The sequence below is a fragment of the Cervus canadensis genome, chromosome 9 (assembly GCF_019320065.1).
Source record: "Cervus canadensis isolate Bull #8, Minnesota chromosome 9, ASM1932006v1, whole genome shotgun sequence".
Taxonomy (NCBI): Eukaryota; Metazoa; Chordata; class Mammalia; order Artiodactyla; family Cervidae; genus Cervus; species Cervus canadensis.
Window position 1 is genome coordinate 59,992,319 of NC_057394.1, and position 15,116 is coordinate 60,007,434.

A 15,116-nucleotide genomic window follows, 5' to 3' on the forward strand; every position below is an offset into this window, starting at 1 on the left:
ATGCTATCATATGAAGCACAAGTTTGATTTTGATTAAATCCAATTTATCTATTTTTGCTTTTGTTGTGCCACTGATCTTTTATTTTCCTTTTTGACAAATGCTGTGTATGTCAAGCTGTTTTCAGAGTGTCCCCTGAAACAGGTCAAATAAAGACAAGTACTGATAATAGAGCTTTTCTGTGAGCTATCAGACAAGTCAACTATGACAACTCTCTAGGGATGGGCTTTAGAGAGCTCCAAATCCATTCCGTCCCCTACAGTGGCTGCTAAACTACTGTTTTTCACAGCTACTGTCATTGTGAAGCTGTTGACTTCCAGGCGTCCATGGAGCTGGGGAGAGGGATGTAAACAAAGAACGCTGCCTGCCATTCCTGTTCTACAAGGATCAAGCCATTAGGGACTGTGGTCACACACCAAGTCACAAAGTCACGGTGCCAGGGGAATTCAGGCTGGAGAGAAATTGGAAGCATTTTGTGCTTTGGATACTGGTCCTATTTAAGATGCATATTTAGGGAATAATTTCAGTGAACCCAGATTCTTGCATCTTCACGTCATAGAAGAACTTTAAAAGCATAAGTTGAAATGTCTGTTCTTCCTGATTAGCAGTAATCTAAATTTTGACAACACGTTTTGTTGTTTTCCCCCAATGGGGGGGAAAATCCTATCTATATCCTGAGTCCTCTTGGAGCAGTCTCTCAGAGCCATCTGAGAGGCTACCTTCTGGGCTATAGTCCTCAATAAAGTGCCCAAATAAAACTTAACTGACAACTTTTATGTCAGTCCAAGGGACTCTCAAGAGTCTTCTCCAGCACCACAGTTCAAAAGCATCAATTCTTCAGCACTCAGCTTGGAGCGGGTAGCCTTTCCCTTCTCCAGGGGATCTTCCTAACCCAGGGATCGAATCCTGGTCTCCTGCATTGCAGGTGGATTCTTAACTGGCTGAGCCACCGGGGAATCCCATGAACACTGGCGTGGGTAGCCTATCCCTTCTCCAGAGGATTTTCCCAACCCAGGAATTGAACAGGGGTCTCCTGCATTGCAGGAGTGTTCTTTACCAGCTCAGCTACCAGGGAAGCCCACCCCCATTGAGAGACACTGGCGAAGCAAAAACCCAAAAAATGAAGACCAAAAAAACCCCCAAAACAAACAAAGACACTGGGATGATTTTACTCAGTTGAAAGACATTGAGTGGGTTTGGATTGAGTGATTAGGGAGGAGACTAGCCTATCAATTCTCCTCGGATTGGCTATTTGAATAGAGTTTGCTGGAATAAATGACAAAATATCACACAAGAGCTTTCAGCTCTGAATAACAAAAGGAACATTTCTGCCTGGTCAGCAGGCAGAGACCAGGTCAAGCAACTGAGAAACCTACCGGCGTGGTGGAGGCAGTCCCATAGGCAAACCCCTCATTTAATTTAAAAACTCCTTGTCCCAGGCCCATATCTAAGAGCTGACTGTCAGTGTACCCACAACAGTTTTAGACCGCGGGAGTGAGAAACCCAGACACGTGAAAGAGCTGACATGACTCCAGGGTGACACCTAGAGGAGCTAAGTTCACAAACAGCACGTTGATATCCAGCACTTTCTGACATCGTGACAGACCAACCCCAGGACGGGAAACAAAGCTGTCAAAACAAAAGACAAAAGAGCAACAGATTGCCAACCTCTAACAACACCCCAGCCAGGGTCCTGTACTATGTGTAAATAATTTATACTTGCAAATACTTAATTGGGAAAATCATATTAAAGGAGATTTCAACCCAAAATGACCAAATTGAGGTTCTACTGACATTTCAAAATTAATTTTTTGTTTAATGCAAAGCTAGAGGAAGATGGCAATGAGATCAGACAGGCTGAATAGAATGCTTATTCTGATCGGTATTTAGAGGCTTCTAAAAGAGGAAGAAGGCTGAGCGCCGAAGAATTGATGCTTTTGAACTGTGGAGTTGGAGAAGACTCTTGAGAGTCCCTTGGACTGCAAGGAGATCCAACCAGTCCATCCTGAAGGAGATCAGTCCTGGGTGTTCATTGGAAGGACTGATGCTGAAGCTGAAACTCCAGTACTTTGGCCACCTCATGTGAAGAGTTGACTCATTGGAAAAGACCCTGATGCTGGGAGGGATTGGGTGCAGGAGGAGAAGGGGACGACAGAGGATGAGATGGCTGGATGGCATCACGGACTCGATGGGCATGAGTTTGGGTAACTCCGGGAGTTGGTGATGGACAGGGAGGCCTGGCGTGCTGTGGTCCATGGGGTCGCAGAGAGTCGGACACGGCTGAGCGACTGAACTGAACTGAACTGAAAAGAGGAAATGATAAAGTAATTTCTTTGCAGGAAACAAGCAAAGAATGGATTGAAATGATACTGGAGTTTTAAGAAGTCACTAGTGTTAACCCAGGCTCTCCATCTGCCCCTGTCTCATACCCTCTTTAATCTAAACTTCCTGACCCAGACGCTGTCCCTTTCTCTCTTCTGCCACCTTTGCCAGCTGCTGTTTCCTCTCCCCCAGTGAAGGAGGACATAAAATTGGAATTATGGTGGATAAACTATACTTTGATAAAAAATTTTTTTGTACAAATGAAGTAATTACAGTCCCATTTGAGGAGATACCTCTTACAACTCAGGAACCGTCCTTGGTACTTATGTATACAACCTTGACATGAGCAGACCTTAGAGCTTTGGTTAAGGAATATCCTGGCCTGAGTCGAGCCCTGTTGGGATTTGCTAAGGAATCTGAGTTACCCAGATTAATTATCAATGACTACAATTAATACAGCTCTCAGTTCAGAAAGTAAGGCACAGGAATGAATAGAGAAAGCAGGATGGACATATCCCTTAACAGATTCTGATTTGCATAGTCTAGAGGCTTGAATTGAATGCAAGAAATTAGGTCATAAAATGACTCAGATTTATCCCACAGCTCTTTCCCAAAACTGTAGACAGGACAAAGACTCAGCAGTATAAACAAAAACCAGATGAATAAATTCTGGATTATTAGGAAGGGTTCAAGAAAACTTTTAAACAATATTCTGGCATGACATCTGAATCATTTTCTCATCACAAAAAAGATCCTTTGCTTAATTCTGCTGTTTCAGAAGGCATAGATGAGAAATTGGCTATTCTAATTAAGAGACACAATTTAAGGACTTCCCTGGTGGTCCAGGGTCTCAGACACCATTCTCCCAATGTAGGGGGCCTGGGTTCAACCCCCGGTCAGGAAACTAGTCCCACATGCAGCAACTAAGAGTTCTCATGGTACGACCAAAGATTCCTCATGCCCCAGTGAAGAAAACTAAGACTCAGCGCAGCCCAATAAATAAACAAATAGATATGTTTTAAAAGACATGATTTAGGTTCGTCTGCATTACATATAAGCGCCCTTATCACACTGGCCAACCAACTTTCCAAAACCATTAAAAAGTAGAGGGGTTTCCCTGATGGTCTAGTGGTTAAGAATCTGCCTGCTTAGTCCGGGGAGATCCCACATGCTTCAGAGCAACTACTGAGCCACCCACCTACAGCCTATGGTCCACAGCAAGAGAAGCCACTGCAATGAAAAGCCCACGTATTGCACACAAGAGCAGCCCCTGCTCGCTGCAACTAGAGAAGGCCTGCGCACAACAGTGAAGACCCAGTGCAGTCAAAAATAAATAAAAATTTATTAAAAAAAAAAAGAGAGAGAGAGAAAGCCAACTCTTTTTTTGTTTGTTTGTTTTGTTTTCAGAAATCCAACTCTTAATATAAGGATTATAAACTTTTAATCATCCCAATTAAGAAATCAAGGTCAGTCACTGGTTGACAAACCCCTGTTCAACCCATGGCTGACAAAGGAATATAGAATTTGCTTTTACTGTAGAAAATCTGGTCATAAGAGAAGGAGCTGCAAAAAAAATTTGGAAAGATTTCAGGGGAAAACAGAATTTCTAACTAGAGTTCCAAGCTAAACACAAATAAGGTTGCTTCTGGGGAACACTAGTAATCTTTCCTCTTCTTTTCTCTAAAACCCTGGAGTAAGTAGAAGTAAAAATACAAGGGGAAACAGTTAAAGCCCTCATAGACACAGGGTCCACCTTTTCAGTTTTAAACGCTACCAGAATCAAAGGCTCCCTGAGGGAAATATTTGGGTGCACACAGTAGGGGTTTCTAATGCACCTATTAAGGCGCTCGGGCTTCCCAGGTGGCCCAGTGGTAAAGAGGCCACCTGCCAGTGCAGGAGACGCAAAGACGCAGGTTCAATCCTGGGGTCAGAAAGATCCCCTGGAGTAGGAACTGGCAACCTGCTCCAGGATTCTAGCCTGGAAAATTCCATGGAAAATTCAGGCTACAGTCCTTAGGGTCACAAAGAGTCAGACATGAATAAGCATAGCACACACACACACACACACACACACACATTAAGGCTTTTAAATCATCCCCTTTAGAATTTTATTTAGGAGAATTTAAAGGAAGGCACTGCTATCTCGGAGTAGAAAGTGCCACTACTCACCTGATAGGTAGAGTTTATCAGAAACTTATGAAGCCCATATTTCTTTTGCTCCTAAGGGAGCAATATTTTTAGCACTGAAGGATCAATAAGATTTTCTTCATCATATAATATTTGTGACCCATGATGAGGGTGATGCAGAATAAGAAAAACTGCTGGGTTCAGTACCTGAAGGATTATGGGCAATGAATCTTACTGACATTGGAAAAATACATCCCACATTACCCATTAAAATTACTGTAGACCTTGGGAACTTGCCTGGTGGTACAGTGGCTAAGACCAGTGGTCTGCATTCCCAATGCAGGGGGCCTGCCTGATCTCTGGTTAGAAGCTAGATCCCACACGCCGTAACTAAGAGTTCGAATGCCACAGTTAAAGATCCCACATGCTGAACAAAGATCAAAGATCCTGTGTGTCTCAGCTAAGTCTTGGTAAAAACAAATAAGTATACAATATAATATAAAAATGTTTTTAAATTACCATAGACCAGAATAACCCTCTGCCCAATACTGGTCCATACCCACTGAGTCAGGAGGCCAGAGAAAGATTAAGACCTTTGACATCAGCTAACATTAAGGAGCTTCCCTGGTGGCTCAGTTGGAAAAGATTCTGCCTGCAATTCAGGAGACCTGGGTTCAATCCCTGGGTTTGGGAAGATCCCCTGGAGAAGGAAATGGCAACCCACTCCAGTATTCTTGCCTGGAGAATTCCATGGACAGAGGAGCCTGGTGGGCTACAGCCCATAGGGTCATAAAAAATTGGACATGACTGAGTGACTACCTACATTAAGGACGGGCTTACTGTCCTTTGCACCAGCCCTTGCAGCACTCCCATCTTCACTTATGTTAAAACACTCAATGGCAAAGGTTGGAGATTAGCGTAGGATTTCAGCTCTATCAACACTATTACTATTCTGTGCCATTCTGCAGTGCCAAAACTCCATGCCTTACTGTCCTATATTCTGAAAATAGTGACTTCTTTTCTGGCATAGATCTCTGAAGTGCATTCTTTAGGATTCCTGCACAACTTGATGACCCATATCTTTCTGCTTTCACTCGGGATGAACAGCAATATATATGGACTTGTGATGCCACAGGGCTATCTTGAAAGCCCCACTTAACTTTCCCAAATATTAAAAGCAGACTTAGATGATCGGGTTTTTCCACATATATCATTTCTGATATAATATGTAGATGATTTGTTGTTGGGTTCAAAAATTCTTTGATAAATAGTCAGCAAGATACCTTCTGTTTACTTCAGAAGCTAATGTCAAAGGGAGTTTTAATTGCTCTAGATAGAGTGAAAGGCATTTTGGTATTGTTCCCTACTTTGAAGACAAAAAGGCCATGAAGGGGCTTTCAAGTCCTTGCAGAAATTGGATTCCAAATTTTTCCTTAGTGGTTCAACCATTATATGGCTCGCTTAAACAAGACCAACCTGAACCTCTCTGCTGGGAAATAGAACATTCTGAAGCCACAGAGAACCACTTCGAAGCCTCTTGGGAAAGGTCTCAGTCCTGGGGCATCCAAATTATGACTTATCTTTTTTTTCCTTGTTCTTTTGGCTGTGTGGTTTGTGGGATCTTAGTTCCCTGATCAGAGATTGAACCCTGGCCCTGGGCACTGGGAGTGCTGAGTCCTAACCACTGGACCACCAGGGAATTTTCTACCTTTTTTTCTTTTTAGAAAAAAAAAAAAGGAAGAAAAGTGAAAGTGAAAGCGTTAGTCGCTCAATGTCTGACTCTTTGCGACCCTGTGGACTGCAGCCCACCAGACTGCTCTGTCCATGGGATTCTCCAGGCAAGAATACTGAAGTGGGTGGCCATTCCCTACTCCAGGGGATCTTCCTGACCCAGAGACTGAACCCGGGTCGACTGTGTTGTAGCAGATTGTTTATTGTCTGAGCCAACAGGGAAGCCCCGTTTTTCACACATGAAAACAAAGATGTTGCACCAGTGTTGCTGGATATTAACCCAGCAACCCAGTGGTTAGTGCCCACCAAGAAGATATTACAGCCAACAGCTAGACTAGGTAGCTAAGGGCCTTTCTTCTTGTCTCTAGGTTGTCAGAGCTAAATCTGTGCTGTGTCAGTCCTCAGAAGAAAGTCATGAATCATCCTTCTCACCATCTTTGTTCAGAAGCTTTGTTAAACTCTCAGCACACACAGTATTCAGCAAGCTGAATAACTTCTCATGAAATTGTTTTGCTCTCATCAAATGTAACTTCTTCACAAGTATAACAAACTTAATCCAGTCAACTTGCTCCCAGAAGAATCAGAGGTCAAGAATGAAAAACATGATTGTTTTAACTGACAATCTTTTTTATTGCCTTCAAGAAAGCTCTATGACTAATCCTGATTTTGTATTTTTTACTGATGGGTCCTACCTGCGAGGACCTCATGGAAAGTACCAGGCTGACCTTGTCACTGTTTCTCCCGAATCTATCCTTGAAAATGCTCCCTTGCCTAATGTCTTTGCTACCCAACAGTCTGAGTTAACAGCACTAACAAGAGCCTGCCAGTTGGCAAAAGGAAAATCTGGTAATATTTACACACATAGCCGCTACCCTCTTGGGGTGCCACGTGATTTGGCAAGCTTCTGAAACAAAGAGGATCTTTAACACCCTCAGGGCAGCCTATTAAAATTGGGAAACAAGTTGAGAGTTATTAAATGTAAATCTGCTTCTGAGCTCACTTGCTATTATTAACGTATCGGATCATTCAAAGGCTGACACTGCAGACGCAAAGGGAAACTAGCTGATCATGCTGCCAGCAGAGTGGCTTTACAAAACAAAACAACCGACTAACAACTGTTTTTCACTTTCAGCCTCCTGGTAACTTTATTGACATAAAGTTTCAGAAAATGGCACCAGAAAGACACCTGGTCACAAAAAGGAGGAAGGTTCAGCTCCAGCAAAGAATGTTGGATAAACCCAAATGGAAGGCCTATCCTTCCATGTGAAGCTCAACCTATTGAAGTTAACTCACTGGAATCCAGATAAGGTCGTCTTATAGGGTAAACAGTAATTTTGGAAGCTTTCTTTTACAATAGTCCAAATGGTCTATTCAAGATGTACCATTTGTCCAAAATAAAACCCGAGGAAGTCATTACACAGTTCTCAAGGAAATTTTCCACTGCCTGCAAGTCCCATGGACGGAGGAGCCTGGTAGGCTGTGGTCCATGGGGTCGCTAAGAGTTGGACACAAATGAGCGACTTCATGTTCACTTTTCACTTTCATGCACTGGAGAAGGAAATGGCAACCCACTCCAGTGTTCTTGCCTGGAGAATCCCAGGGACGGAGGAGCCTGGTGGGCTGCCGTCTATGGGGTCGCAGAGTCGGACACGACTGAAGTGACTTAGCAGCAGGAGCAGCAAGTCCCTTTGAAATTTGGCAGATTGATTTTATACAAATGTTTCCCTCTCAAGGTTATCAGTATGTTCTTGCTTTGATGTGCATGTTTTCACACTTGTGGCAGAAGAGCCACAAGCACAGTCAATAGGGAAACTGATTTTAGAAAGAGTGATTCCTATTTGGGGACCCCCCCCCCCAGAAATGCAGCTATAGAAGAACTCACTTTATCTGACAATTTGCTAAAGAAATTTGTAAGATTTGGTTGATTATATAGCACTTCTGTTATACTTATTGCCACCAGGCTTCTGTGTTTACTAACAGAATAGTTAAAGAACAAATGGGACAATTAAAACCCAACTGGGGACTTCCCTGGTGGTCCAATGGTTAAGAATCTGCAGCCAACGCAGGGGATGTGGGTCCAATCCCTGGTCTGGGAAGATCCCACATGCCCCAGAGCAACCAAGCCCGTGTGCACAACTACTGAGGCCTGTGCCTAGAGCCCGTGCTCTGCAATAGGCGAAGTCTTGGCAATGAGAAGCCCGCACACCACAACCAGAGAGTGGCCCCTGCTCACTGCAGCTGGAGAAAGCCTAAGAGCAGCAACAAAGACCCAGAAAAAAAAAAAAATTAGTTAATTAAAAAAATCCCCAATTGGTTGGGACTTCCCTGGCAGTCCAGTGGTTGAGTTATCACCTTCCAGTGCCCGGCTGCTGATTGGAGCCCTGGTTGAGGGCTAAGATCCCACATGCCCTGAGGCCAAAAAACCAAAACATAAGAAATAATATTGTAACAAATTCAGTAAAGACTTTTAAAATGGCCCACATCAGAAAAATCTTTAAAAAAAAACAACAGACAAGCCCAACTAGCTAAGATTACCAATGCTCATTCCTTACCCTGGCCAAGGCCCTTCCATTGGTCCTCAACTTCAGATCCACTTCTTTTGGCAAATGTCATTTGTCTCCTTTTAGATAATGATGGGGAGACCTATGAGACTGGATGAAGGATTGTATGAACCTATATTGAAAGGGGATATGTTATATTATTGTGAGAGTCTAACTGAACTATTAGCAGGAGATTCTAACCTGGTTTCTGAAGGTTATCACAGTAATTTATCTTTAAATGAAGATCTGATACCCTATGACCTACAACCAGGAGACTCGAGTTCAATCCCCAGTCTTGGAGGATCCCACATGCTGCAGAGCCGCTGAGCCCCTGCGCCACAAACATTGAGATTGTGCTCTAGAGCCTGGGGGCCACAGCTACTGAGCCCAAGCGCCAAAACTACGGAAGCCTGCACGCCCTAGAGCTCCTGCTCCACAAGACACGCTCGCTCAAGGCACCTGGAGAGTAGCCTCCACTCACTGCAACTAGAGAAAAGCCCACACAGAAACAAAGGCCCAGCACAGACAAAAATAAATAAATACATAAAATTCTTTTTCAAACGACATTGAAAAGCAAGAAAGATACCCATGCCAGGACAAGATGAGGGCATCAGATATATACAGTTATCCCAAGATGCCGAACCTGACCTGTTTGATTGTTTATAATGTTTTCTTGATTTCTTGGGCTTTTGAGCATGAAACAATTGTTTTTCTGTTGTGGGCACAGTCCAATGCAAATTTTTGAAATCAATCCAACTGATGGGTTTCTTGTCAATTATCTATGTCCAATATAACTGGTTTACTTTGGTGGGTTTCTCCTCTCCAAGGCTCTGATTGAATGGACTTTAGAAAATTTATTTTAGAAGAAAGAAGTTATAGCTATGTCTGGGTCACTGTTGATATTACTAAGATGGGACCCCTCACTTGGCCAATCAATCATACTTGCTATGACCCTGGTCAGAAATAAGAATTTTCCTTTAAAGTTACTCAAGCTCCATCAGAACAATGAGTTAAATTTCACTGAAAAAAATATAACTTAATTATTAGGAAGGCCTGTCCCTCAGTTATGGGAAGGATTTATATGGCTAACACCAGCCTGTGGTCATTTAAGGGCCTCCCATGTTGGAAATAATTAAATCATACTAAAGATTATCAGCCTAATAATAACTATAAAATTAGGCTGGGTTCCTTAAGAAAATGCCAATATATCATTTCCTTTAAAGATAGCAATTGGTACGACACAAATTGAATCAGGTGACTAGGAATATATTGGGTAGGACCTAACGGAAATCAGTGGTTTTGCAGGACCAATCTATGGCTCTGACTTCCACCAGGATGGACAGGAAGGGGTATTCCAGAATTCCCTTAGGTCAAGGTCACGTGCGTGCCAATTCAGATACGACTCTGGCAAATTTACTATTAATATGAGCCTGATAGACCAAGAAATCTATATTACAAGCATTTAGCAGCTATAATCACAGAAAACTAGCCAATCTGATCACACAGACCACAGTCTTGTCTAACTCAATGAAACTAAGCCATGCCGTGTGGGGTCACCCAAGACGGATGGGTCATGGTGGAGAGGTCGGACAGAATGTGGTCCACTGGAGAAGGGAATGGCAAGCCGCTTCAGCATTCTTGCCTTGAGAACCTCATGAACAGTATGAAAAGGCAAAATGATAGGATACTGAAAGAGGAACTCCCCAGGGTGGTAGGTGCCCAATATGCTATTGGAGATCAGTGGAGAAATAACTCCAGAAAGAATGAAGGGATGGTGCCAAAGCAAAAACAATATCCAGTTGTGGATGTGACTGGTGATAGAAGCAAGGTCTGATGCTATAAAGAGCAATATTGCATAGGAACCTGGAATGTTAGGTCGATGAATCAAGGTAAATTGGAAGTGGTCAAACAGAAGATAACAAGAGTGAACGTCGACATTCTAGGAATCAGCGAACTAAAATGGACTGTAATGGGTGAATTTAACTCAGATGACCATTATATCTACTACTGTGGACAGGAATCCCTTAGAAGAAATGGAGTAGCCATCATGGTCAACAAAAGAGTCCGAAATGCAGTACTTGGATGCAATCTCAAAAATGACAGAATGATCTCTGTTCGTTTCCACGGCAAACCATTCAATATCACGGTAATCCAAGCCTATGCCCCAACCAGTAATGCTGAAGAAGCTGAAGTTGAATGGTTCCATGAAGACCGGCAAGACCTCTTAGAACTAATACCCAAAAAAGATGTCCTTTTCGTTATAGGGGACTAGAATGCAAAAGAAGGAAGTCACGAAACACCTGAAGTAACATGCAAATTTGGCCTTGGAGTACAGAATGAAGCAGGGCAAAGGCTAATAGAGTTTTGCCAAGATAATGCACTGGTCATAGTAAACACCCTCTTCCAACAGCACAAGAGAAGACTCTACACATGGACATCAAACACCAAAATCAGACTGATTATATTCTTTGCAGCCAAAGATGGTGAAGCTCTAAACAGTCAGCAAAAACAAGACCAGGAGCTGACTGTGGCTCAGATCATGAACTCCTTATTGCCAAATTCAGACTTAAACTGAAGAAAGTAGGGAAAACCACTAGACCATTCAGGTATGACCTAAATCAAATCCCTTATGACTATACAGTGGAAGTGAGAAATAGATTGAAGGGACTAGATCTGATAGACAGAGTGCCTGATGAACTATGGACGGAGGTTCGTGACATTGTACAGGAGACAGGGATCAAGACCATCCCCATGGAAAAGAAATGCAAAAAGGCAAAATGGTTGTCTGAGGAAGCCTTACAAATAGCTGTGAAAAGAAGAGAAGCGAAAAACAAAGGAAAAAATGAAAGATATTCCCATTTGAATGCAGAGTTCCAAAGAATAGCCAGGAGAGACAAGAAAGCCTTCCTCAGGGGTTAGTACAAAGAAATAGAGGAAAACAACAGAATGGGAAAGACTAGAGATCTCTTCAAGAAAATTAGAGATACCAAGGGAACATTTCAGGCAAAGATGGGTTCGATAAAGGACAGAAATGGTATGGACCTAACAGAAGCAAAAGATATTAAGAAGAGGTGGCAAGAATACACAGAAGAACTGTACAAAAAAGATCTTCATGACCCAGATAATCACCATGGTGTGATCACCTACCTAGAGCCAAACATCTGGGAATGTGAAGTCAAGTGGGCCTTAGGAAGCATTGCTATGAACAAAGCTAGTGGAGGTGATGGAATTCCAGCTGAGCTATTTCAAATCCTGAACGATGATGCTGTGAAAATGCTGCACTCAATATGCCAGCAAATTTGGAAAACTCAGCAGTGGCCACAGGACTGGAAAAGGTCAGTTTTCATTCCAACCCCAAATAAAGGCAATGCCAAAGAATGCTCAAACTACCACACAATTGCACTCATCTCACACGCTAGCAAAGTAATGCTCAAAATTCTCCAAGCCGGCCTCAGCAATACATGAACCGTGAACTTCCAGATGTTCAATTTGGTTTTAGAAAAGGCAGAGGAACCAGAGATCAACCTGCCAACATCTGCTGGATCATCAATAAAGCAAGAGAGTTCCAGAAAAAACATTTATTTCTGCTTTATTGACTGTGCCAAAGCCTTCGACTGTTCGATCACAATAAACTGTGGAAAATTCCAAAAGAGATGGGAATACCAGACCACCTGACCTGCCTCTTGAGAAACCTGTATGCAGGTCAGGAAGCAACAGTTAGAACTGGACAAAAAACAACAGACTGGTTCCAAATAGGAAAAGGAGTACGTCAAGGCTATATATTGTCACCTGCTTATTTAACTTTTATGCAGAGTACATCATGAGAAACGCTGGGCTGGAGGAACCACAAGCTAGAATCAAGATTGCCAGGAGAAATACCAATAACCTCAGATATGCAGATGACACCACCCTTATGGCAGAAAGTGAAGAGGAACTAAAAAGCCTCTTAGTGAAAGTGAAAGAGGAGAGTGAAAAAGTTGACTTAAAGCTCAACATTCAGAAAACTAAGATTATGGCATCTGGTCCCATCACTTCATGGCAAATAGATGGGGAGACAGTGGAAACAGGGTCAGACTTTATTTTTTGGGGCTCCAAAATCACTGTAGATGGTGATTGCAGCCATGAAATTAAAAGACGCTTACTCCTTGGAAGGAAAGTTATGACAAACCTAGACAGCATACTGAAAAGCAGAGACATTGCTTTGCCAACAAAGGTCCGTCTAGTCAAGGCTATGGTTTTTCCAGTGGTCATGTATGGATGTAGGAGTTGGACTGTTAAGAAAGCTGAGTGCTGAAAAATTGATGCTTTTGAACTATGGTGTTGAAGACTCTTGGGAGTCCCTTGGACTGCAAGGAGATCCAGCCAGTCCATCCTAAAGGAAATCAGTTCTGAATATTCATTGGAAGGATTGATACTGAATCTGAAACTCCAATACTTTGGCCACCTGATGTGAAGAACTGACTCATTGGGAAGACACTTTTGCTGGGAAAGATTGAAGGCAGGAGGAAAAGGGGACGACAGAGGATAAAATGGTTGGATGGCATCATCGACTCAGTGGACATGAGTTTAAGCAAACTCTGGGAGTTGCTGATGGATAGGGAGGCCTGGCGTGCTGCAGTCCATGGGGTCACAAAGAGTCAGACATGACTGAGCGACTGACCTGAACTGAGCTGATATTACTTATATCCTGTCTATTTTATAAGATTGCTGTCTCTTGCAATACTCAATGTGTCACCAGGCCTCTGACAAAAAGAACGATGGCTAATTGAGGCAATTTTGGCAACTGATGGCAATTTTGAGGCAATTGATCACTTATTTAACTACATGGAATAACTGTAATACTGCAAGTGCAGATATGGAAGAAACAACAAGGGAAAACATTTCTGGGATCATAAGAGACTAGTAACACAGATGATCCAGAGGATTATAGGTAACCAGTTAGGTCTAATCCAAAAACAGCGCACTGAGTGGCCTAACAATGAAATCTTCTTGTGACCTAGGAACGAGACATCCTAGTGCTACGGAACAAATGGATCATCAAACTCCCCCCAAATTTTGGTCTAATTCATGACCAACAGGGAGCACTGTAAACAAACAATGCTGCCTGCCCTTCCAGTTCTACAAGGATCAAGGCATTAGCTACTACAGTCGCCTACTGACAGTGCACTCTGAAAGGAGTTCAAGATAGAAAAAAACATGAGGCATTCTGCTTGGATACTGGCCCTACATAGTTAAGACGTATATCTAAGGAATAATTCCAAGGAACCCAGATTCTTGTATATTCCCATACCTAGAAAAGCACTAAAATCATTAACTGAAGATATGATTTTTTTCCTGATTATCAGTAATCTTTTGATGTGCAACTACATTTTTTTTTCCCAGAAAAAAGTCTCATATATATCCTGGCTCCTCTCCAACCTCTCTGGAGCAGTTCCTCAGAGCTGTCTGAAACACTGCCTCCCAGGCTAGCGTCTTTAGTAAGATTCCTAACTCATAACTTTGAAGCTGCGCATTTTTCTTCAGCTGACAGAGGGATGGGTGAAGGGCATGGTAAGAAAATCACAAGGCTCACTGTTCTTACCAATATTCAGCTGTTTTTCTTGAACAAACACTTCTCGGAATGTTGCAAACCTTTAATTTCCAGAGTTTTTGCTGTTAATTGAGAGTTTTTGCTGTGTTCTCATTGCTTTTATGGAGAAACAGATTTTGGGGTAGGGTGGGATTGTTACTAAACCATTTGGAATGCAACCCACTCCACTATTCTTGCCTGGAAAATTCCATGGACAGAGGAGCCTTGCAGGCTACAGTCCATGGGGTCGAAAAGAGTTGGATACAACTGAGCGCTGAGCACACACACACACACACACACACACACACACTCCACACACACACACACACACACACACACACACACTCCACACACACACACACACACACACACACACACTCCCTGAAATGAATCACCGACACACAAGAGAGCTGGGATAAATCTCAAGAGAATTATGCTGAGTGATAAAAGAAATGACCTTAAACTGTTACATATCATATGATTTCATTTATGTACCATTCTTTACGTTAAAAAATTAGAGAGATGGATTACAGACTCTGGGTGGAAAAGGTCAGAGAAATGAGGAGAGAAAAAATTGTGGTTATAAAAGCGTCGTATGAGGGATATTTGCAATAAAACTGTTTGGTATCTTAATTGCACTTGTAGTCTAATTTCACGAATTAAATACACACACACAAATTCATGCACATAAAAGTAACGTTACCTGAGAACTGGGTTCACCTCTTGGTAGGTGTCAAGTCAAAAGACATAACCAAGAGCAGAGACCAGGCGTGAACCAGGCAGGACCCCGCGGGGCTCCTGGGCGTAAAGCTTCTCTCTGTCCTTGTCT